This window comes from Balaenoptera ricei, chromosome 14, assembly GCF_028023285.1.
Source record: "Balaenoptera ricei isolate mBalRic1 chromosome 14, mBalRic1.hap2, whole genome shotgun sequence".
NCBI lineage: Eukaryota > Metazoa > Chordata > Mammalia > Artiodactyla > Balaenopteridae > Balaenoptera > Balaenoptera ricei.
The window spans coordinates 47,456,840-47,482,617 of NC_082652.1; the positions used below are offsets into that span (position 1 = coordinate 47,456,840).

At 41.2% G+C, this 25,778-nt stretch overlaps 1 pseudogene; it reads left to right on the plus strand.

The window, feature by feature from the left end:
- The first annotated feature begins 6,911 nt into the window (after positions 1 to 6,911).
- On the plus strand, positions 6,912 to 14,496 carry LOC132347348 (gamma-secretase subunit APH-1B-like; annotated as a pseudogene).
- The last annotated feature ends 11,282 nt before the right edge of the window (positions 14,497 to 25,778 follow it).

Genomic DNA, 25,778 nt, shown 5'->3' on the forward strand with positions numbered 1-25,778 from the left:
TTTTCTCCATTGTATATCTTTGCCTCCTTTGTCATAGATTAGTTGACCATAGGTGCGTGGGTTAATGTCTGGGCTTTCTATCTTGTTCCATTGATCTATGTTTCTGTTTTTGTGCCAGTACCATATTGTCTTGATTACTGTAGCTTTGTAGTATAGTCTGAAGTCAGGGAGTCTGATTCCTCCAGCTCCATTTTTTTGCCTCAAGACTGCTTTGCCTATTCGGGGTCTTTTGTGTCTCCATACAAATTTTAAGATGATTTGTTCTAGCTCAGTAAAAAATGCCATTGGTAATTTGATAGGGATTGCATTGAATCTGTAGATTGCTTTGGGTAGTATACTCATTTTCACAATGTTGATTCTTCCAATCCAAGAACATGGTATATCTCTCCATCTGTTGGTATCATCTTTAATTTCTTTCATCAGTGTCTTATAGTTTTCTGCATACAGGTCTTTTGTCTCCCTAGGTAGGTTTATACCTAGGTATTTTATTCTTTTTGTTGCAATGGTAAATGGGAGTGTTTCCATAATTTCTCTTTCAGATTTTTCATCATTAGTGTATAGGAATGCAAGAGATTTCTGTGCATTAATTTTGTATCCTGCAACTTTACCATATTCATTAATTAGCTCTAGCAGTTTTCTGGTGGCAGTTTTAGGATTCTCTATGTATAGTATCATGTCATCCGCAAACAGTGACAGTTTTACTTCTTCTTTTCCAATTTGGATTCCTTTTATTTCTTTTTCTTCTCTGATTGCCGTGGCTAGGACTTCCAGAACTATGTTGAATAATAGTGGTGAGAGTGGACATCCTTGTCTCGTTCCTGATCTTAGAGGAAATGCTTTCAGTTTTTCACCATTGAGAATGATGTTTGCTGTGGGTTTGTCATATATGGCCTTTATTATGTTGAGGTAGGTTCCCTCTATGCCCACTTTCTGGAGAGTTTTTATCAGAAATGGGTGTTGAATTTTGTCAAAAGCTTTTTCTGCATCTATTGAGATGATCATATGGTTTTTATTCTTCAATTTGTTAATATGGTGTATCACATTGATTGATTTGCGTATATTGAAGAATCCTTGCATCCCTGGGATAAATCCCACTTGATCGTGGTGTATGATCCTTTTAATGTGTTGTTGGATTCTGTTTGCTAGTATTTTGTTGAGGATTTTTGCATCTATATTCATCAGTGATATTGGTCTGTAATTTTCTTTTTTTGTAGTGTCTTTGTCTGGTTTTGGTATCAGGGTGATGGTGGCCTCATAGAATGAGTTTGGGAGTGTTCCTTCCTCTGCAATTTTTTGGAAGAGTTTGAGAAGGATGGGTGTTAGCTCTTCTCTAAATGTTTGATAGAATTCACCTGTGAAGCCATCTGGTCCTGGACTTTTGTTTGTTGGAAGATTTTTAATCACAGTTTCAATTTCATTACTTGTGATTGGTCTGTTCATATTTTCTGTTTCTTCCTGGTTCAGTCTTGGAAGGTTATACCTTTCTAAAAATGTGTCCATTTCTTCCAAGTTGTCCATTTTATCGGCATAAAGTTGCTTGTAGTAGTCTCTTAGGATGCTTTGTATTTCTGCGGTGTCTGTTGTAACTTCTCCTTTTTCATTTCTGATTTTATTGATTTGAGTCCTCTCCCTATTTTTCTTGAGGAGTCTGGCTAATGGCTTATCAATTTTGTTTATCTTCTCAAAGAACCAGCTTTTAGTTTTATTGATCTTTGCTATTGTTTTCTTTGTTTCTATTTCATTTATTTCTGCTCTGATCTTTATGATTTCTTTCCTTCTGCTAACTTTGGGTTTTGTTTGTTCTTCTTTCTCTAGTTTCTTTAGGTGTAAGGTTAGATTGTTTACTTGAGATTTTTCTTGTTTCTTGAGGTAGGCTTGTATAGCTATAAACTTCCCTCTTAGAACTGCTTTTGCTGCATCCCATAGGTTTTGGGTCATCGTGTTTTCATTGTCATTTGTCTCTAGGTATTTTTTTATTTCCTCTTTGATTTCTTCAGTGATCTCTTGGTTATTTAGTAACGTATTGTTTAGCCTCCATGTGTTTGTCCTTTTTACGTTTTTTTCCCTGTAATTCATTTCTAATCTCATAGCGTTGTGGTCAGAAAAGATGCTTGATATGATTTCAATTTTCTTAAATTTACTGAGGCTTGATTTGTGACCCAAGATGTGATCTATCTTGGAGAATGTTCCGTGCGCACTTGAGAAGAACGTGTAATCTGCTGTTTTTGGATGGAATGTCCGATATATATCAATTAAATCTATCTGGTCTATTGTGTCATTTAAAGCTTCTGTTTCCTTATTTATTTTCATTTTGGATGATCTGTCCATTGGTGTAAGTGAAGTGTTAAAGTCCCCCACTATTATTGTGTTACTGTCGATTTCCTCTTTTATAGCTGTTAGCAGTTGCCTTATGTATTGAGGTGCTCCTATGTTGGGTGCATATATATTTATAATTGTTATATCTTCTTCTTGGATTGATCCCTGGATCATTGTGTAGTGTCCTTCCTTGTCTCTTGTAACATTCTTTATTTTAAAGTCTATTTTATCTGATATGAGTATAGCTACTCCAGCTTTCTTTTGATTTCCATTTGCATGGAATATCTTTTTCCATCCCCTCACTTTCAGTCTGTATGTGTCCCTAGGTCTAAAGTGGGTCTCTTGTAGACAGCATATATATGGGTCTTGTTTTTGTATCCATTCAGCCAGTCTATGTCTTTTGGTTGGGGCATTTAATCCATTCACGTTTAAGGTAATAATCGATATGTATGTTCCTATGACCATTTTCTTAATTGTTTTGGGTTTGTTTTTGTAGGTCCTTTTCTTCTCTTGTGTTTCCCACTTAGAGAAGTTCCTTTAGCATTTGTTGTAGAGCTGGTTTGGTGGTGCTGAATTCTCTTAGCTTTTGCTTGTCTGTAAAGCTTTTGATTTCTCCATCAAATCTAAATGAGATCCTTGCCGGGTAGAGTAATCTTGGTTGTAGGTTCTTCCCTTTCATCACTTTAAGTATATCATGCCACTCCCTTCTGGCTTGCAGAGTTTCTGCTGAGAAATCAGCTGTTAACCTTATGGGAGTTCCCTTGTATGTTATTTGTCGTTTTTCCCTTGCTGCTTTCAATAATTTTTCTTTGTCTTTAATTTTTGCCACTTTGATTACTATGTGTCTCGGCGTGTTTCTCCTTGGGTTTATCCTGTATGGGACTCTCTGCGCTTCCTGGACTTGGGTGGCTATTTCCTTTCCCATGTTAGGGAAGTTTTCGACTATAATCTCTTCAAATATTTTCTCTGGTCCTTTCTCTCTCTCTTCTCCTTCTGGGACCCCTATAATGCGAATGTTGTTGCGTTTAATGTTGTCCCAGAGGTCTCTTAGGCTGTCTTCATTTCTTTTCATTCTTTTTTCTTTAGTCTGTTCCGCAGCAGTGAATTCCATCATTCTGTCTTCCAGGTCACTTATCCGTTCTTCTGCCTCAGTTATTCTGCTATTGATTCCTTCTAGTGTAGTTTTCATTTCAGTTATTGTATTGGTCATCTCTGTTTGTTTGTTCTTTAATTCTTCTAGGTCTTTGTTAATCATTTCTTGCATCTTCTCAATCTTTGCCTCCATTCTTATTCCAAGGTCCTGGATCATCTTCACTATCATTATTCTGAATTCTTTTTCTGGAAGGTTGCCTATCTCCACTTCATTTAGTTGTTTTTCTGGGGTTTTATCTTGTTCCTTCATCTGGGACATAGCCCTCTGCCTTTTCATCTTCTCTATCTTTCTGTAACTGTGGTTTTTGGTCCACAGGCTGCAGGATTATAGTTTTTCTTGCTTCTGTTGTCTGCCCTCTGGTGGTTGAGGCTATCTAAGAGGCTTGATGGGAGGCTCTGGTGGTGGGTAGAGCTGACTGTTGCTGTGGCGGTCAGAGCTCAGTAAAACTTTAATCCACTTGACTGTTGATGGGTGGGGCTGGGTTCCCTCCCTGTTGCTGTGGCGGTCAGAGCTCAGTAAAACCTTAATCCACTTGACTGTTGATGGGTGGGGCTGGGTTCCCTCCCTGTTGGCTGTTTTGCCTGAGGCAACCCAACACTGGAGCCTACCCGTGCTCTTTGGTGGGGTTAATGGCAGACTCTGGGAGGGCTCACGCCAAGGAGAACTTCCCAGAACCTCTGCTGCCAGTGTCCTTATCCCCACGGTGAAACAGAGCCACCACTCGCCTCTGCAGGAGACCCCCCAACACCAGCAGGTAGGTCTGGTTCAGTCTCCCCCAGGCTCACTGCTCCTTCCCCTGGGTCCTGATGCACACATTACTTTGTGTGTGCCCTCCAAGAGTGGGATCTCTGTTTCCCCCAGTCCCGTCAAAGTCCTGCAATCCAATTCCCACTAGCCTTCAAAGTCTGATTCTCTAGGAATTCCTCCTCCCGTTGCCTGACCCCCAGGTTGGGAAGCCTGACGTGGGGCTCAGAACCTTTACTCCAGTGGGTGGACTTCTGTGGTATAAGTGTTCGCCAGTCTGTGAGTCACCCACCCAGCAGTTATGGGGTTTGATTTTACTCTGATTGCGCCCCTCCTACCGTCTCACTGTGGCTTCTCCTCTGTCCTTGGACGTGGGGTATCCTCCTTGGTGAAGTCCAGGGTCTTCCTGTCAATGATTGTCCAGCAGCCAGTTGTGATTCTGGTGCTCTCGCAAGAGGGAGTGACAGCACGTCCTTCTACTCCGCCATCTTGGTTAATCTCTCGCAGTTATTTTCTTATGGGATATATTAGATTATAACAATGAGTTTAACCCAGGAAACATATGAAAAGAACATTTTATTTCCTCTGTGTAGGCTGCAGCACTGTATTTTTTCATTTATTAACAAAAAAGTGCATTTTTTTCCAAGCACTGTTTAGTTCTCACCAGTTTCTTCCAAAATTGATGTTATCTAAGTATAAAAATTATAACTCAAATGAAAATGTTACTTTCTAAATTTTAAGCTTATTACTGATCATGGATATTAAGTGCTTTATACACCTCACTGCAGAAAATCCTCATAACAACACTATGAGGTAGCTACCATTATTGGCTTCATGTTATAGAGGGAGAAACTGAGTTTCTGAGAGGCAAAAGGACTGTCACAAAGTTGTCCACTTAGAACATGATGAATCCAGCTTGCAATCCTGCTCTGACGGAGCTTGAAACTACTGCTTTCCTGTACGTGGGCCCCTTTTTTAGTCAGTCTGAGAGAGGCAGCTTCTAATTGATATTTGTAAAAGGCACCTCAAAATTAGGCGTTTAATTAACTCGTTTTCATAAAAGTGAAACTGAAATGTTGTTTCTCAAACAGGGATCCCCAAATCAAATTCCTGTGGCAGCCAGGCAGATAAAATAAAAGAGGAAAACAGGTGGGGAGTAAAATAAAACAAAGCAAAACAAAATAACGCTGATAAGCTCAAGTTAATTGGTGCCTTAAAGGACTGTTGGCTTGGTGTTTTCAGATATCCTGATATTTTCCAAAGAAGCCAGAAATTAAGTTTTTCATTGGAAATGTTCTAATTATTAAATGTTGGCAACTAAATCAGGTTAGTTTGTTTTTCTAACTGTGCAAACTGTGTCTACACAGCCCACAAGTTGCCGGCCAAGGAGTGACTCTAATGTAGACTGATATTGACCCATAAACCACATGTCCAATATGGTAGCCACTAGCCACCTACAACTATTTTAATTTTAATTAAATAAAATTTCAAATCCAGTTCTTCGGTGACACTAGCAACATTTCTGGTGTTCGGTAGTGACCTGTGGCTTGTGCCTACAGTAACGGACAGTGCAGAACATTTTCCTCATTGCAGAAAGTTCTATTGGACAACACTGAACTAGAGCAAGAAGAAAACCCGAGCTGTTTTTCTGTCTGCTGTCAGGATCTTCCCACTGGTACTACAATGCTTAAGTTACTGCTCCCCCAAGGCCATTCTTGCCACTTGCCTTCCGCCTGAATGGAGAGAGGTCACACAGGCCACCTACGAGGCTGGGCTTCACTGTAACTGAGAACAAGTCAGATCCAGGGCAGGCCTGGGGATTAGGCAATGTGTGTCTTTAGTCTTTCCCACATCCCAGCTCTGGGACTAAAATCAGGCCACCATCCTCCCCTTTCCAGAGAGATTCAGGGCCTCATATTCTTCACTTACTCTCAAAAATTATTTTTAGGTTGTTCAACTACAGTAACATGTAAATAATGGATACTTACCTGAAGTTTCTCCCCTTCCCTCGGATAGTTACATTTGCAATGTACACAATTCTAAGAATAAAATGTCAAGCCTAGAGGAGGTGGTGAGGCAGGATTTTTTATTCTCATGAGAAAAGACCATGATCTTCTCCCGGGAGCATCTGAAATCCTCTATAGAGGCAGTCAGCTCATTTCCCTCGCTTTCAATCAAGCCCTACGCAGGATGTGGGTCAGTAGTTTCAAAAGCAGCTCGCTCATGAGAATTACCCGTGTAGCATCACCAGCTTTAGCAAGTAAAATACAAGATCCCCAGTTAAATTGAGATTCAGATAAACAATGACCAACTTTTTAGTATAAGGATGTCCCATGTGCCATGCATTGCGTGTTTTATCTGGAAATCCTATGGTGCTCTTATAAAAATACTGTTTTTCTGACCCCACTAATTCTAAGTCACTCAGATATAGGAACCATTAATCATAGTCAATTCACTTGACTCTCAGTAGTGTTTCATTTCTTAGTCAAATCTCTGTCATGTTTAGAACTGTCTTTTTAATGGAATCACAGCCTCCTATGGTGAAATATCAAACTACACATGACTGTGGCCTTCATTATGCTAATCTGACCTCACAACAGCCCTGTAAAGTAAGAAAGGCAAAAGTTTCTCCATTTTGTCAATGAGAAAACTGACGCTCAGAGACTTAAAGAAATTTCCCAGGCACAACTGCTAGTAAATGGCAAACCTAGGACCCAATCTCAAGTCTTCTGGTTCCAATTTCAACGCTCATTCAACTCGTCAGTGCTGTGAGTGAAAGGGGGTGGGAATAATACAAGACACAGAGAGAGAGAGGAATTCAGACAGAAGCTTCTGAAAATGTTTCATCAAAAGTATGGCTAACTAACCAGTTACCACTGTTAACTCACGGCTCTCTTAACCACCAGTCAACTAGGAGGCTGAAGGGGCAGACCTGGGACCCAGAGTTCAAAAGGTCCCAAGTCTCCAGGAATCTAGGGGTCTCAGAGAGAATTCAGAACTGGGTAAAACAATCAAAATGGTCTAGAAATTGGCTTTGGGACTAGTAATGAGAGTGATTACAGAGAATGCCTGAAAGAATGTTTTATGCTCAGTACCATTGTTGAACTGAGTAATGAGATACTCAGCTTGTAATTAACCTCAGCCACCTAGTTCATACCCTAGAATTTCCTCACAGTAACATAATGATTAGCTCTGCACCTGATCTGACCCTATGGGCTGCACTGCCATAAACAGGGTCAGAGAGGGGTTACCACTGGGGAAGGAGAGGAAGTAGAGAGACACCATGAACCTAGGCTCTTAGGCAACATAGGAGAGATAACTGCCCCATCCCAAATCAATGCCCGGAGGGGATGGCGGAAACTGAGCTGCTTCCAGAGCATCTCCTTGAGCTCTCTGCCGTTGAGAGCGATTCCTTGGAGGTACCGCAAGTCATCACACATCCACAATGACATCCAACATTAATGTGCTACCAGAAGAGATCCATTCAGTTCTAAGAAATACAATTGGTAAAGTGAACTTCCAAAAGAATTAGAGGAGTTGAAGCAGCATCTATCCATTTTAGTACATGCCTCGTGTTTAATCTTTTCTATGAGCTATTAATATACTGAATCTTGTAATATCCCTGAATACTGACACTTGATTGAAAGGTCCCCACTACAGACACGTAAGGCTGGATATCGTGCTCCATCAGTACACCAAGCATGGGATGAGATCATACGCTCAGGACCATGTTGTAACTCAATTAATATTCTTAATAACTAAACAATTCATCCTTATTAGGTTGTAGCAGAGTGAATGAGTTATTATTATAGACATGTGACCCTCATGAGAAAAGCTCAGACATAGAATCATTTTGGAAGTGCCTTTCTCTATTAACCTCCAAAGCACTCAAACAGTGCTCCTGAATTATATATAATACTATGGATAGTGCACACGGCAAAAGGCACCAAATACTTAGATTTGCAATCAGCTTTCTTTTTCACTCCCTCACGGTGATGAGATTGAGAATTTCTAAGCATGCCAAGAGTTTGAGGCACAAGAAGCCTAAAAACATCGTTTTCTGCACCTGACAAGTGTTGGCTTGCAAACTGGCCCCCGTACACAGAGGGCAAGGAGAGACAGACCATCCAGACTGACAGGTGGCAGGTTTCATAAGCAAGGGAACTTACTGATGTGGCCTGTCTTGGGCACTGCAAGATGAGTAGATCTCCACACCTGCCCACCAGAATCTTAGAAGTTTATGTAGCGGGCTTAATGGGGTTCTGTGCTGTATACCATCCACATGGTCTCAACAACACCTTCCTCTCTCACATCTGTGCCCTTGGAACAGCTACCCCTGTGGGAACAGTGGGCTGAACATTCATTCCAAAGATGGGGAGGGGGTGAGGGGCCTCTGATTGCCCAGGTCCAGCTTGCAGGTCAACCGATGGTCATGTCCTCTCAATGACCTCCTCCAAAAACAGTGAAAACAACCTAAAACGTATTTTCTCTGTTTTGACTGAGGCTTAAAACATCATGCTCTTGCTTTTAATAAGCCATCAGAGTTGGTAAAAATAGGTCCATGAGCTTATGTGCTAGTTGATTTAACAGTAGTCTTCCATGGAAATCAAAGGGTTAGAGATCAGATAGCTTCAGAGGTTATTTCCAGACTCATTTCCAGATCCATATTACATGAGCAAATGTACGCTTACCAAAATAAAACATTTAAACAACAAATATGTGTTCCTACCGCTAAATCAGCATAAACGGGAGATGAAAGAAAATAACGAATGTGTTATCTCTTTTGAGGACAATTTCCCTCTAGGTCCATTCTGATATTGTGCCAAGAATAATGATGCCGACGACTGGTCACCAGCTAGTCTCAGGGGTGGCAGTCAAAGCTGCGAGGTAACAGAGCGTGTGCTCAGGCAGGCGAGAGGTCAGACCTACAGGACTGACAGAGGACATAGCACGCCATGGGAGGTAGGCATCAGGAACTGAGGCAGAAGGGCAAGGAGAGAGGGCTTCTAAGAAACCTCTGGGCATAGATGCCCCAATATTTGCTGGAGATAAATGCTAGTCTTTAGGTTGGCACAACTCATGCTTACTTATTTTCTCCCAAGCTTTAATACTTACTTCTCTCTTTATAAAAATCACTACCCAGTGTGATTTTGTCTACTGTCATGATACCAACTCTACGCTGATGAAGAAGAAAATACATGTTGGGATTGGCTGTAATAGTCTTCTCGCCAACTGTTATTTCTTCTAGAAGCATGAACCTTGTCTTAGTCAGGTGACCTACTTCAAATGAAATGCAAATGCCTTATTGTTTAGAACAAGGATGGCACATATGAAGTCCCATCAGGCTCAGCAGGAATGAGTGCCATGATGGATGAGTGCCTCTGTCATGGTTGTGGAGGGGAGAGAGCTGGAACGCAGAATAAGGTCAAACATGAAGCTAACAAAGCATCTAGTACATAACATGCACTTAATGGTGAAATCCCAAGGCATTCTTTTTATAGTGAGGAATAAGAAAAAGAAGGAAATTATCACCAATAATGCTCAATATTTTCCAAAATGTTTTGGCCAAACAACAGACCAAGGAAAAGAATTAAGTGCTATAAACATTGAAGAGGCAGTGACAAAAATGATTTGCAGTACAGCAGAAACTAACACAACATTGTAAAGCAACTATACTCCAAAGAAAAAATTCTGATTAAAAAAAAATTATCTTTATTTGCAGATGACATACTGCTTCCTCTAAAATCTGGAAGTAGTACAACAACTACTAGACTGAATAACAGCTTTTTAAAATTGCCAGAAACTAAACTCAGGACTTCCAGGATAAACATAGCTACCTAAGTTAGGATTTTTCCCTGTTCACTTTGTGGAAGTCACATAAAAGCAAAAAGGAGAATGAATAAAATTCCACAAACTCCATTTTCAGCAAAACCAGGAGTCAGATATACTATGCAGACTCTAAAACATATAAGATCTGCCAAAATCAGCAGAGATCAGCCAGAACTCATGCCTGTATTGGGGAAGAGAGCATGGAGAATGCTACAGGGCGTAGCAAAAACACATTTCTTGAAAATGGGGAGCCCCTCTTAGAGGCAAAAGCCCATGTCCCTTGTTTGCATCAACAAGCGGAGGAAATGGGTTGAGAAAGGGGGAGGATGGGGTAAGGGGGTAGCCGAGTCTCCCTGAACCATGTCTCGTCCAAAGAAGGAAAGGGGGTAGGGCTGCACAGCAAATGGGGGCACACAGGCCCCCTCTACAGGAGGTGGACTCTCTCTGAGGCTGCAAAGAAGTCCTTCAACTAGCCTGATCTTTCTGCCCAATCTCTACCCCCAGGAACTTCTTTTCTAGGAAAACTCAAATCATTTACTGATGGGTCATAAAGTAACCCTTTTTTTGTTGTCTTGTTTGTTTTGTAATAAATTTTATTTATTTATTTACTTATTTTTGGCTGCGTTGGGTCTTCGGTGCTGTGCGTGGGCTTTCTCTAGCTGCAGCAAGCGGAGGCTACTCTTCCTTGTGGTGCACGGGCTTCTCATTGCGGTGGCTTCTCCTGTTGTGGAGCACGAGCTCTAGGCGTGCGGGCTTCAGTAGTTGTGGCTCATGGGCTCTAGAGCGCAGGCTCAGTAGTTGTGGCGCACAGGCTCAGTTGCTCTGCGGCATGTGGCATCCTCCCGGACCAGGGCTCGAACGCGTGTTCCCTGCATTGGCAGGCGGATTTTTAACCACTGCGCCACCAGGGAAGCCCTAAAATAGCCCATTTTTATTGGGTGAAGGATGGGCACAGCATTGACACAAAGCTAATACAGGAAAAAAATTGTGAAAAACAACAACAAAACAATAATAGATGAGTGCACTTGTCAGAAAACTATGACTATGAAGCACTTGAAATTTGTGAGCAAACATTTAACATGAATTTTTAAACTTAGAGAAGTGCCTCTATGAAGAAACACTACAAAGCAGAAACTGCAAAAGCTCAGAGATGTAAAATAATTTAATAAATAAATTAATTACCTTAATTTAATAAAAAATGAGCTAGAAGAAGCAGAAGACAAAAAATTTACAGAAATGAAGAAAAATTTAAAGGAGAATAAAATAATAATCAAAAAAATTTAAACACACTAAAATGGAGATAGAGGAAAATATAGGTGAATATTTTTAGAATCTTGGGATCAGAAAGGTTTTCCTAAACATGTCCCCAAAAAAGTTAAAACAATAAGGAAAATATCAATGAATTTGATTATATTAAAATTAAAATTTATGTAGATGAGAAAAACATAAATTAAATTCTGGGAAACATTTGAAACATACATAACAAACAAAAGTTGATATTCTTTAGCCACACACACATATATTTTACAAGTTAATAAGAAAAATATAACACCTCAACATAAAAAAGTCAAAGGATATGAACAGACAAATCAAAAATAAGAAACACAAGTATTACTAAATAAAAAAGAAAAATTCAAAACAGAATGGCAAATGCCATTTTTATAAAGAAAATTATTTAAACATTTGTATGGGTACAAATGGGGGGGGAAAGCCACGCATGGATGAAACTGTCAAAATGTTAAAACTTATGTGGAAAATATTTTATGATTAGTTTTACTACTTCAGGAATCAGAAATAAGTAAAATATTTCAATATTTTTTAAAAGCACACAATTAAAACATCACAACAACATCACAATAAGACCAAGGTTTAAATTAGTGTTTCTCAACAGGGCTGCTTTGCTTCCCCAGGGCACATTCAGCAATGTCTGCAGACATTCCTGGTCGTCACAACTGGTAAGAACTGATATTGGCGAACAGTGGATAGAGGCCAGAGACGCTGCTTAATATCTTACAATGCACAGGACAGCCCCTCACAGAAAAGAACCATCTGACCTAAAATGTTAATAGTGCTGAGACTGAGAAACTCTGACCTAGATGGAAATAAGACAGGACCTATTTGTAAGAAAGAAGTAGTGAGAAGATGCTGTGTTGACTTAATGTCTTATGATTAGCCCACATCAGAAATCTCAAGGAACTATTTCAAACTGTTCGGAAGTTGCCTCACATTCACTTCTCCATATATCCCTGTGGGAACCAGCATCGTACTGCACCTAACCCCGTGGCCTCCACAGAGCTGGAAGGGTGATGCTTGTAGAATCAGCCTTGCAAAACCACTGAGAGGCAGCCCTAACTTCCAAGTCAGGAGAGCACAGCTGTACAGGCAGAATCCTCCTAGATAGAGGTGAATGGCCAGGAGGGTGGGTGTGACCTTCCACTCTGCTCCTCTCCATTCCTGCCTGTGGGAAGGCACTGCTTATGGGGGAAATCAGTTCTAACCTCCCTGTGGACCCTCATAACCAACAGCTTCCCAGAAGATAGAGCTAGATGTTGGGCTTTTGATGACCAAAGTACCTTTTTTTGAGTCCCTAGCAAGAGATTACTAAGATAAGGTTTATTGGAAGAGAAATGGTTTTCTAAATTCTTTAAGCTTCAGTTAGTACATCAAGATTCAGACTTGGCCGACTTTACCATTAAGCCAGCGATAGGGAGAAGCAAGGCTATGCTGTAAGGGGGATCCCTGCCATGGGAAAAGGAAGGTTAAAGACTATACTTTTCATTCCCAGAGAAGGTGGAAAGGGAAAGGAGAAAAGGGGAGCAAAGGATATATGTGTTCTGGCAACTTGCTCCAGACCAAATTCCAGAGGGAACAAAGAAGTAGATGTATCTAGACAAATATGAGGGAAACTTGGAGCTAGTTGCTTCCTTCACCATACAGAACCTGGGAAAGCTGAGAGCCTCCAAGAAGAGGTTGTATCATATGTGACAGGAAGAGAACAGGTAGATGAAGCTGAAATACCACGCCTGGTTGCCCATGCCTGAGTGGAGGGTGCAGTGCCTCCAGACACTAGTGTGTGCCCTAGGAAGTCGCAAAGAAACACTGAGATGACCAGTTGACTTTCTGAGGCCCGGGATAGAGAGATGTCAAGCATTTCAAAACTGATGGGCAAATGGTGGGTTTTGGCTATGGACACCATCACAGTACCAAACACCACCAGGTATCACCAGCCACTAACCCTTCAGAGGACACCAAACCCCAGAGCAGGAACCAGAGAGGGCTCAGAAGGACTGTTCCTCTCCTATGTGGATAAGAAGTCCCTCAATTCCTTGTCACCATGAGAACCCTTAAAGCTCCCCCAACCCAACCCCATAGATGCCATCTTGGAGATGGGGAGAGAAGAAGAAATTTGAAGATGGAGTTGAAAGAGACGATTTGAATTGAAAAGGACTGAAATCAGTGAACTGACATGCGTGTGTCCCCCTGCCCACTTTCCGTTAAGTCCGTGATTGAATATTTGAGAAGCCTACGTTTGCTTCCATATCTGAGCAGTGGTTTGTAAATGTGTTGCACCTTTTCGGGATTTCCTCAGAAACTGAATCAGAGTGAGATGTCCCCACTTGTGTCTGGGCTTTGTCGGAAGGAGTAACTCTGACTTTAGCCAGAAGCCAGAGGAGGGAGCTGGTAGCGCTCATCCCCCGTGTCTTTCTTTTGTTTTATACACTCACACGCATGTACACACACACACACACACACACACACACAATTAAAGCTTTTGTTTTAAAATGGTTAGTTTGAAAGGAATAAAACAACTCTAGAAAATGTTTTAATTTAAAAAAACCACACAAAATCTTACCAATGAAAAATTCTTGTCCTAAGATGGACCAATACAGAAATATCTGCTCATCTTTGGAGAGTTAGTCTCAGTCCTTATCCAAGAAATGTGCCGTTTTGCATATTATAAACTTTGTTTTTTTTTTAAAGCCCGTGTGGGCTTGAAGAGTATAAACCCAGGTGGGACAGCACCCTCTGTGGGATTAATGGCTTATGTTTCTGGTTTGAGCTTTGGAATCATGAGTGGAATTTTCCTTTGTAAATACCCTGTCTGACTCTTTGGGGCCGGGCACGGTGGGCATTCATGGAGACCCTCCCCAGTGCTTCCTAAATTCAGCTTTCATGACGCTGGTGATCATATTGCTGCACGTGTTCTGGGGCACTGTGTGTTTGGATGCCTGTGAGAAGACAAAGTGGTCCGCCCTCCTTGTAGTTCTTCTCCCCTATCTGCTGATGTCAGCCCTGAGCTTCATAAATCCTCGTTGTGGATTAAAGCTGGTGTCTGCATACATCATCCTGGTGCTCATGGGTGTCTGGACATTCTTCGTTTCTGCCGGAGCCTGAAAGTCTGCCTCCTCTGCCAAGACTAGGGCTCCCTCCTCTTCAAGCAGCGCTCCAGATAACCTCCAAGGACCAGCGCTTCTGAAACAGGAAGCTGCGCCTTTAGTAGAAGCGCAGCTGGGTCTTCTTCTAAAAGTCCATTTTCCTGGTGAAATTTAGAATAAACAGTACTATCTAGATACGACATGGCTTTCATGCAACAGCTTTCTGAAAGGGATACATCAGTGGTGTGCAGCCTGGCTGCAAGTTGGGATCACCTGGGAAAACATAAAGACTAATGTTCTGGGCTCCACCCTCCAGATTTAATTGGTCTGGGCATTTGGTAATTTTTTAAAGCTTCTTAGATAAAACTCCGATGTGCAGCCAGTTGAGAACTATCCATGTCCAAATAGGAACTTTCTGAGAACACCGTAAGTAGATAAGAATGAGATGTTTAGCTATCTCCTAACTCAGTTTGTGTTGAGCAAGTAACTATCTGAATGTCAAATAGAAGTCTAGTTGGCCTTTGTCTTTTTAAGTTCTGAAGTCACAAAAGACTAAAGGGCTATCATCTCTGTGAACTGTTTTCTCGTACTTCACTAGTACTCTGTTTTATGAGAACATGGTAGGCTATGCTTCTAACTACAATAATAAATTGCACTGACTTACTATGATAAAAAAAAAAAATTCTTGTCCTGTATTTCTTTTCTTTTTTCCTGTTCTTAACCTTGGTCGCCTTACTTTTTTAACTTTATAATCTCACAGGCTGTGCTTTCATCTTAAAATTTATCTTTCTAGTTCTACCTTTTATCTTTTACCTGTTAGGCTTTCAGTTTTTAAATCTATTTTAAATTTTTATTTATTGTCATAATATCTATTAGACTTATTTATTTAAATTCTTAATTTTTATACTCTTCCCCCAAATCCTTTTTTCCATCTTTATATGGCCAAGTTGAAAAAACAGGGGCATACAGCAGCAGAAAGGGTCAAAGTGCTAAAAGGAGAGAATGGAAATTTTCTTCTCAGCCTCCTACATTATTTTTGGGCCACAAGACAATTTTCTAGAAAGTCTTATTCATTATTCACACTTTATTATAGTATGGAATTTCTACCATGCCACATGCCTCCTGGTGGTATTGAACTTCTCAATAGTTCTCAATAGATATTCAATAGATAACAGGTTTCTGGTGCCCTTTCACAGTAGCCTGGTGCTACTTCCCACCCATTTATATACCAGGAGGTTGACCACCCTTTCAGGCAGTTCTCGGGCTTCCCAGGGACCCAGAAGAAAAGAGGCAAACACTGGCTAGAGTGAAGGATATATTATATAGGGCTTTTTTTCATTTTGTGCTTCTGTTTTTGTTTTTGTTTTGTTTAATAGTGCAACTTGGACCTCTGCTGGACCTTGGGAATCCAGGCATGTCTAGAAGGGCAGACAGTAATAAGCTAAGGATCTCCCCTTTGCATTCTCTTACCAACCAAGGATCCCAGGAAGGTCCTACAGGAACGTGGTAGAAGCTTAGGTGTTTTGAATTTTCCTCTTCCTAGGGTAGAACAATTGCAACGTTTGGGGGTCTCAGGTCTTGACAGTGCCTCAGGGCTCTAGCCTCACTGCTTCTTTTCAAACTGTTAAAAATATTTTTATTGTGAGCTAGAGTAAAAATACATTTTACATGGTGATCCAGTACACACACACACAGCACACATATTGACACAAATAACATTTTTTCAAGTAATACCCTTACTCCATATGATACAGTTAAAAAGCAACAAAGCTAATATAAATGTGATTTTATGATTATTTAATTGCAACATTATATTCTATGTGTCTCTAACCTACTAAGATTATTTCTTTACCCCTGCTTTGCAAATGGGAGTTTGAAACGCTAAATAAAGGACTTTTCCCAAAGAGTTAGCTTGCTACAAAGTAATATAAACAAATACAATAATAGTTAACATTTATTAAGATTTAGTATGTGCTAGGCACTGCCCTATGTGTACTCTGGATGATAATTCTGTGGCAAAGGTACTATTTTTATTTTCATTGCTACATTTTATGTAAGGAAAAGGGCATTTAGGGATTAAGTGGCCTCTCTAGATCACATAACCAATTGCAAAACAGACCTTAGATTCGACCCCAGGTTTCCTGGCTCCAAAATTACACACTTATCCACTAAATTACATTTTTCTACTCCCATCCATCTTCAGAGAAATTAAAGTAAAATCCCCCCCTTGTCCTACTCAGCTTAAAGGACAGGACCAATAAGGCTATGGTATCCCAAGTACCTAACTTCTTTTGGGTACCCTGAAGATGTTTCACCAGTGAGCCCAACTCTAGCCGGGTGACGGGGTGACATTGCCAATCAGGATATATTTACCTTGGCCTCCGAAATCCAGGATGTGGCACAATGAACAAAAATATCACCTAAGAAATAATATGACACCAAGAGACACACCTCTTTAGCCTGGTAGAATCCCTGGCAACAATTCTCTCCAACTGATCTTCTACATTACAATCCAAGTTATCTTTACATTCACAAATTTTAGCCTGTTACTCCTACAATTAAAATATTCATGACTTTCATCATATACTCACTAGAGTCTAAATAAATTATTTTGCAATGTATACAAATGCCATATCATTATGTTGTACACCCCAAACTAACATAATGTATGTCGATTATACTTCAGTTGAAAGGAAGGAAGGAAGAAAGGAAGGAAGGGAGGGAGGGAGGGAGGAAAGAAAGAAAATTATATATGGCCATGATCTTGCCCCAACTTAATTTGAATCTCACTCTGTAGTTCCCTATTCACAAAACCTTAATTTTAGCCCTTTCGCACCTTGTTTGCCTAGATCTTTACTCATCCTTAAAAATCCAGTTCAACCAGAGCAGAATGTGAAAGCCTCACCTGTGTAGATACTCAAATAGCCAATCATTGGAACAGAAATAGAGTTGAAGAGAATAACAGTGATCCAGGAACTAAAAGAAAAAAGAGAGAGAGAGAAACGAAGGAATGTGATCTGGGAGTTGGTGGAGAACACCAGCAATGAAGAGAAGTGGTTGAAAAGCCTGGTGACTTGAGATTCAAGAGTGGGTGCTTTGGGGAGGAGATGAAATGACCTGGAAGAGACACACAAGAGCAAGGATGATTCTCAGCACTCTTTTTGAGAAGCCTGCAGAGGAAGCAGTGTCCTAGGGGGAGAGAGAGATTTTCTTTGGAAAGACTTTGTTTACAGAGGGAATTTAAGGTTTAAAGGAGAATTTTTTAAAAATCCAGTTCAATATCATTTCCCCCACCTTCCCCAGCAAAAGTAAGAACAGCCTCCAAAACATTGTAAGAGATAATTCAAGTGGAGTTATTGCTATTACTAGGGTAATAGTATAAGATGGTTTACAGAGGCAAACAAGAACCTCTTTCAAATTTTTTTGATAACTATCCTCTAATGCTACCTTGGGCATGCCCCTCTCAAACGTTCTAGGTAAGAGAGTAAATCAGTACAGCCTCTGAATTTTTTGTGTTAACTTGGCTAGGCTATGCCATTTGTCTGATCAAACACTAGCCTAGATGTTGCTGTGAAGGATTTTATAGACATGATTAACAAGTACAATCGGTTCACTTTAAAGGAGTAAAGGAGATGACCCTCAGTGATGTAGGTGCAGCCCATCCAATCAGTTGAAGACCTTATGAGCAAAAAAAAAAAAAAAAAAAAAAGAGAGAGAGAAAGAATAAAAGGAGTTCTGCTCCAAGATGGTGAAATAGAAATCCATTCTGGAGGGTGACGTCATGAAGATGGCACCATAGGTCATTCCTGACTTCAGCCCCCTCAAAGGAAGACCAGCTAGCAACTATCCAGAGAGAAGACACCGTTGTGAAAATCCCAGAACCCGGGGTGGAGACAGGAGGTGAGGCTTAAGCCTCACCCTGGACCACAGAGATGGAGAAGGACCACATTTGACGGGTAAGAGAAGTTTCACTTGGAGCTTGTTGCCCCTCCCCTAGGCCAGCACAGCACTGCACCAAGAGGTCCCCGCCCTTGGTCTATGGTTTCCCCAGGGGGAAAAAGAGAGCCCAAGGTGGACCTCCAGCTTCCCCAGCATTTCAGACACTTCTCAGGAGGCCCACTTGGGTCTCTCCTCATGGGGATCACAGGGGGAAATCTGTGGGCCTCAACCACTGGGTATCAGATAGAGATGGAGAAGGAGAAGAGGACTTACAACAACCTCAGATCTATGCAGACTGTGTTCCTGCTTGCAGAAGAGCCTGAGCAGAGATTCTGGCCAGCAGCTCTGCCCATCTATGAAAGTATGTGTGTGTGTGTCTGTGTGTGTGTGTGTGTGTGTGTGTGTGTGTTTTGGGGGTGGAGGGGGACAGATACACCTAAGCCATTCAAAACAGGTTGGCAGGCAGGAGCAGGGCAGTGGGAAAACATTTGGGGGAGGATGAAGAGAGAGGAAGCAAGTGTCTCCTTGGTTCTGGCAGGGAAAATATGGCAACTGCCAGAAATGTGACAGATTTGTCACAAGCATGTGAAAACACCTCAAGAATGGTGTTTGCTCACATTATGTACCCTATGCCTAGTGCAGAGCATGGAACATATTAAATATTCGTTGGCTGAATTCAAAGCGAAGGTATGAATGAATTAACCATATAAATTAAAAAAAAAAAATCCTTTCTGAGTTCCCAGCCTGCTGGCCTGCTCTACGAGGCTCAGACTCAAGACTACAACATCACCTGTTGCCTGAGTTTCCAGCCTGCTAGCCTATCTTACAGATACCAGACTTGCCAGCCCCCATAATTGTGTGAAGCAATTCCCTGTTTTTAAGCTACAGATGTACTCAATGTGTAAATGAAATTATGCATGTCCAAGGCTCAGTAGTACTGCAGAAACAACTAAATGCCCTTCACTGAACTATCAGTTGGAAAATTATGGCACACCCATAGCTAGAATTTGCAACCATAAACAAGAAAGCTCTCTATATCCTTACTTTGAATTTTACCCAAGGCAATATTAAGTGAAAAAAACAAGACATGGAATAAGGTGTATGGATGCTACCATTTTCATAAAAATAAGGGAGAAGATAGGGTGATACACACACACACACACACACACACACACACACCACTGTCTCTGAAAAGACATATAAGGAATTGGTGATGTTGGGTAGTATTGGTTGTTTCTGGGGAACAAGAATATTCTTTCATAACTTTGAAATTTGGTCAAATATATTATGAAAACAAATCAATTTGAAATGAAATTAAAAAAGCACACCACATAACATTGTTAAAGAAGGGATACAGAATACTGGGTAGCTGCACAGAACTGCTCACGGGCTTGTGATTTCTCTGCCCTCTAGAGGCTGCCTTGAGAAGAACTTGACAAAACCATTACTGTGGACCTCTCATCAGCCAGCCTCCAGTTAGTCTGGGGGCACAGGCCTGCAATGGCTGCTTACAGGATGGTTTTCCTCTGGCTACAGTGCCTTCGTTTCAGCTGGCAGCAGTGGCATCTGTAATGGTGGTGTCAATGGCTATGAGAGTGGGAGGAATCAGAACTTGAAAAACCATAGCTCTACTGAAATCTCTTAGAATCACACATGTTGAAACAGAAATGAGGGCAGGTCTTCAGTCACTAATGAAATACTGATACTTCTTTATTATGGTCAAAAATATAAAACTAGAAAATAAAACTGTAGAATGACTTTTCTATTTATGAATGTAGCCTTTTACATAAAAAATACCTTACATAATAAATCGTGAGGTCAGATTTTAAATCCTGGCACACTCAACATGTATAAAAAGAACTTTGTGATCACATGTTCTCACTGCAGGCTGCAGCTGGAAAATATGGAAAATAAACAGTTTTTTTAAACTATTTAATCTTTTGAAATTTAAATATGTGTTATAACAACAATAAAATTCTACCATCACACAGTCATTGTTAATATTTTTCATATTTGCTTCTAATTTCTTCCTAAAAAAACTAAGATGTATTTTCCGATTAGAAAATGATGACATAATCATTGTTGACAGTGTTAAAATATGAAAACTGTAACGATGTTATTAGGGCTAACCAAACAGATATGAAATTGGCAGAAATAAGTTTATTGTTCTGTAATAAAAATTTTCAAGTCAACGCACATATTTATAACCTGTAAAAGTCTCCTCTAAAAGATCACCAAAGGGCTTCCCTGGTGGTGCAGTGGTTGAGAATCTGCCTACCGATGCAGGTGACACGGGTTCGAGCCCTGGTCTGGGAAGATCCCACATGCCGCGGAGCAACTAGGCCCGTGAGCCACAACTACTGAACCTGTGCATCTGGAGCCTGTGCAACAAGAGAGGCCACGATAGTGAGAGGCCCGCACACCGCGATGAAGAGTGGTCCCCGCCTGCCGCAACTGGAGAAAGCCCTCGCACAGAAACGAAGACCCAACACAGCCATAAATAAATAAATAAAAATAATTTTAAAAAAAATAAAAGATCACCAAAGACTGTTTATTTAATCCTGTTTTAATCAATGTTAAATTCTTTGCAAATTATTACATGATATATTTCAGTAAGAGTTTAAAGGAGGAAGGAGCCACTTATTTTATGTTCATTGTACGTGTTCTTAACAATCATCATTGAACAGTATTAAGTAGCCAGGGAGCAGATAGGTTGGTTTAGGTGCTTTGTAAACCCAGTTAAAGATACACCCTTTGATTTTCCAGAATATAAACTCTTACCAGGACCTCTCCTCTCTCTGACCATTAAATGCTGTTGATCCTCAAGATTCTTTCCTGGACCTGTGTCCTCTATAAGCTCTTAGCACCATTTCCTTGCATTCTCCTGGTTTACTTGTCACTTGCAGGCTGGTGACACCTGGATCACTATCTCCAACACTGGACTCCCCATTGAACCAGGCTTGCTGGATCTTTCCATACGTATATTCCCTGGGTGCATCTAACTCAATGTGTCTAATAGTGAACTCACCATCGTTCCCCCAAAACTGTTCCTTCATCAGCGTTCACTGGCACCTGCTTAGTCAATCAGGAACCAGTGAGCACCCTTTGCTATTCTCCCTCCTTGCCTTCATGTCAGATTTCTCAAGCCTGTCCAATTTTACAGCCTAAGTGTTCTCAATCTCCTGCCCAAGATCGGGCTCTGAACATCTCTTACCTGCATTGTTTCAATCACTTCCTAATTATCCTGCCTGTATTCATTCTTAGCTTTCTCTGCATTCATCCACAATGCTGTCGGAAGGATGCGTTCGAAATGCACTTCTGGAGAGAAATTATCAGTTGAGGTCACACAACTTGGTCTATGAAAAAGCATGAAGCCATATAATCCTACTGTATCTCCTGGTTTATTAAATTTATACTTTTTTAATATATGGAGAACTTTATAACATATAAATAAAAGTTTGTAAGGTCGTTTTCGACTTACAAATGCCTGACATATAACCATCTCTTACCTAGACACGGATGTCTCATTCAGGAGTTCACTTCCTCCAATATCCTGCTGAAAACAGAGCCCCCCCATTGTACAACTCCAAGGTTATTGAAGTCAGTGTGAGGGGCACCCCTTCAATGACAACGGCGCCCCCTAGTGTTGGCAACAGAGCGGTACTAACTGGATGTCTTCTCCCTATTGCGCTGGAATCACCTGGGATTCTAGCCTCTTCTCTGCTGCCTGCTTTCCCATCACCTTTACTTCCCATTTCCTTCCACTGCTGAGGACAAGTGCGATCTTCGCCCCTCCTGTTGCTTCTCGGGATGCCTGTGTGATTCCCTACTGCCACTTTGATCATCAGAGCCCTCTTTAATGGCCCAGGACTCCCTCTGATGCCACAAGAATCCTAGAAACCTCACTGCTAACCGCTGCTTCCGAGGCTATAAAGCAGCAGAACCAGAGTGGGCTGTATGGGAACTGGAGAGTGGGGAGATGCGAACTGACCCCACTGAGTGGAACCCAGAATTGACTTCCTCACAGAAATAATGCTATCATCCCGGCTATGTACTATTATTAATACCGTAATTAAGTACAGAGGTGCTAAATAGGACTTTAAGGGTCATTCTAGAAAATTACACTACTACATAAGCACTGTGGCTGTTGGAAAATGCATGCTTAACTGATTTAGAAAGGAACACTTGGAGTGTAATCAGCTGATAGTTGAGCCCAAATAAATGAATCATGTTAATGTTTAAAAATCCATTGGAGGCAATGCACACTTGAACTATTATATAATATCCATCTTCACTAATATGTGTATTTTCAGCTGTTTGCAGGAGGGGCCATTTTCCTGGAATCGGGTACACTGAGGTCAGACTTAGAATTGGAATAGTGTAGACAATGATCTGTATCCAAAGTCGGTTTCTAATGTTACTCCTCTTGCCCCTTTGCTCCAGCCTGACCGCGTTTCTTGAAAACACCAAGGTCAGGTCCACCTTTGTGTGCCCCCATTGTCCGGAATACACTTCCCAAGATTTTTGCTAGACTCTCCCCACAGCTACATTTGTCCTCCCCCAATGACACCATAGCTGAGAACCCAACTTCAAATAGGCTCCCATCCAACACCCTTGCTCTGCTTTATTTTTCTTTAAAATATATATTTACCTGAAAGATATGTTTGTTTGCTTCTTTTCTGCTTCTTCAACTAGAATGTAAGACTCACAGGGGCAAGGGATTTGTTCCTCATCTTCCCTGCTGAAACCCCAGGTGCCCGGCGTGGCACATGGTAGATGCATAGGAGACAGAGAACAATAAATATATGATTTCAAGGAATGAATGAATTAGTTTGCCATTCTTTTTTTTTTTTTTTAGTTTTCCATTCTTAATATGATGCCTTCTCTCTTTTCTTAGTCAGATTTGTTAGACTGTCTAATTGATCTCTTCAAAGGACACTGTGGTGCAAAGCATAATGCAGTGGTTAGAACAGGCCCTGAATCTGCTTGGAATTCTGGCCCCAGCACTTTCTAGCCTTATAACCTTGAACAAATTATCTCACCTCTCAAATCTCCACTCCTCATCTATAATATTGAGGTAACAAAAGAATTTTCCTCATAGGATGTGATGACAATTAAATGAGTTAATGCATATAAAGCTCTTAGTATGGTGCCTGCCTATTGCTTAAATATCATTAAGCCCATGGTTTTATAGTTCTATGGTATGTGTGTGTGTTTTCAGGCATACGCTCACATGCACAGAGCTTTGCTTCTTAGTTAATAAATTTTTACTTACCATTCAAAATGTACTTTTTAGTGGTTTGGGGTTGTTGTTCATTTGCTAGATTCTGAAATTGGTTCTTTGGTGGTCATTTGCTCTAATTTTCTGGCTCTCTGATTGCTAGTCTGGCTCAAGTATCTCATTATTTTTCATTTATTGCCCAATTGAATAAATAGCAATCGAGTGCTTCCCAAATGTGGCTGGTGGAATATCAGGCACTAGGTTTTTTTAAAAAGCATATTTTTAAGGCTTTTTCAAGATCCTCTTGGGATGGGGGCCAGGAACGTGTATTTAAACAGTTTCTCCAGATGATTCTTCTGTGCCGCAGAATTTGAGAGCCACCAAAAGAGGACCATGGGAATTGGCAGCTGGTCAGGCATTGCTCAGACATCACATACATCAGAGTTTCCTGCACGAAGCCTTGCTCCTTCCTATTCTCCCTCCAACTCTCCTCTGTAGAGAACTGCCCCCGAGAGTTCTCTGCACTGCGTGTACCCGATAAGCCTTGGTTGGTATTCCTGAAGTTTTGGGCATTTCTTTCTATCTGCTCTCTTGGTTGAAAGGAGAAAAAAATTGACCCTGCTTGGCTGAAGAGCCCTTTTTACTGCCAACACTGTTTGGTGAACAAATGTATCCTCCAAATCCTTTAACAATGTACATGTATGTCAAATCATCACATGGTACACACTGAATATATTGCAATTTTATTTGTCAATTATGCCTCAGTAAAACTGAGGGAAATGTTTTACCCTCCAGCTCTGCCACTCCTGGCAACCCTTCATGAAGAAGACTTCAGGGAATTTCCCATCTTTGCTGAAACCCATCCATGCATCCAGCCCTTGCTCTCTAAGCTGTGAGGAATCAGCTGGGGCTTCTCTATTACACCCACTTACCGTCTATCACCCAGCAATGTACCCCCAGGGTCTTCGTTCATTTTAGTTCAAATTGTGCTTCACCTGGAAGATCCTCTTTGTAGTTTATCGTCCGCAGTTGAGTCTTTGTTAGCTTCAGCCCTGCTATAATTTTCTGCTCTGTTATTGCTTCTTTGGGGGTATTTTCAGTGATTGTGGGGAAGACGTTTGTTTGCTTGTGTATTAACACGGCCATTTTTCCCCAGACAGCAGTTTTTAGAAGATAAGTCTCCTGATCAGATAGTTTCATTGCTAGTGACTCATTCTCAATTCAAAGAACTAGTTACTGGCCAGAGCAGGAAAGAAATGTTCAGGCTTCGTTTTCATACACCTTGAGAACTTCTGGAAGGAGCTGCCCTGGAAGGCATAGAGAGGCCTTGGGTCAGAAGGCACGCTGCAGACCACCTGAGCGTGTTCGAGCCTGGGAAAGGCTTATATCCCCAAACCTGGAATTCACATGGGAGGGCTCGTGCCTGCAGACACTGCCTGGGGGCAGTGCAAGCTAGTGGAAGTCGTGGGACAGGCGGATCTGAAACTGCTAGTGAATCGGGCCTCAGAAAGAGGGCTCAGATTCTGTTCATCACTGACAACAGATAGTCTTGCTCGTAACATCATTATTAAAAATAGCCCTTTGGGCTCCCCTGGTGGCGCAGTGGTTGAGAATCCGCCTGCCAATGCAGGGGACACGGGTTCGAGCCCTGGTCTGGGAAGATCCCACGTGCCGCGGAGCAGCTGGGCCCGTGAGCCACAGCTACTGAGCCTGCACGTCTGGAGCCTGTGCTCCGCAACAAGAGAGGCCGCGATAGTGAGAGGCCCGCACACCGCGATGAGGCGTGGCCCCCGCTTGCCACAACTAGAGAAAGCCCTCGCACAGAAACGAGGACCCAACACAGCCATAAATAAATAAATTAAATTAAATTTAATTTAAAAAATGGGACTTCTCTGGTACTGGAAACACGGTAACCTAACAGCTCTGCCTCTTAGTGACAAACCTATTTGATCTGAGATTTTTTTCAAATTCATTTACTTAAGAAATTAGGTCGTTCACTACAATTAATTTGGCAAGCCAAGACTGCCAGCTGCTCAAGTGAGATCCCCAATTTTCTCACAAATTGAATAAACACTAATTTGTTTGTTGATATGATTATGGAATTAGCAAAATGGCTTGTTCCTCAGTGTGAAAAATTAAGATCCAAGTTATTGCATGATGGCTTACCCCAGTTACAAGTTAAATGAAATGGAGACTCTAT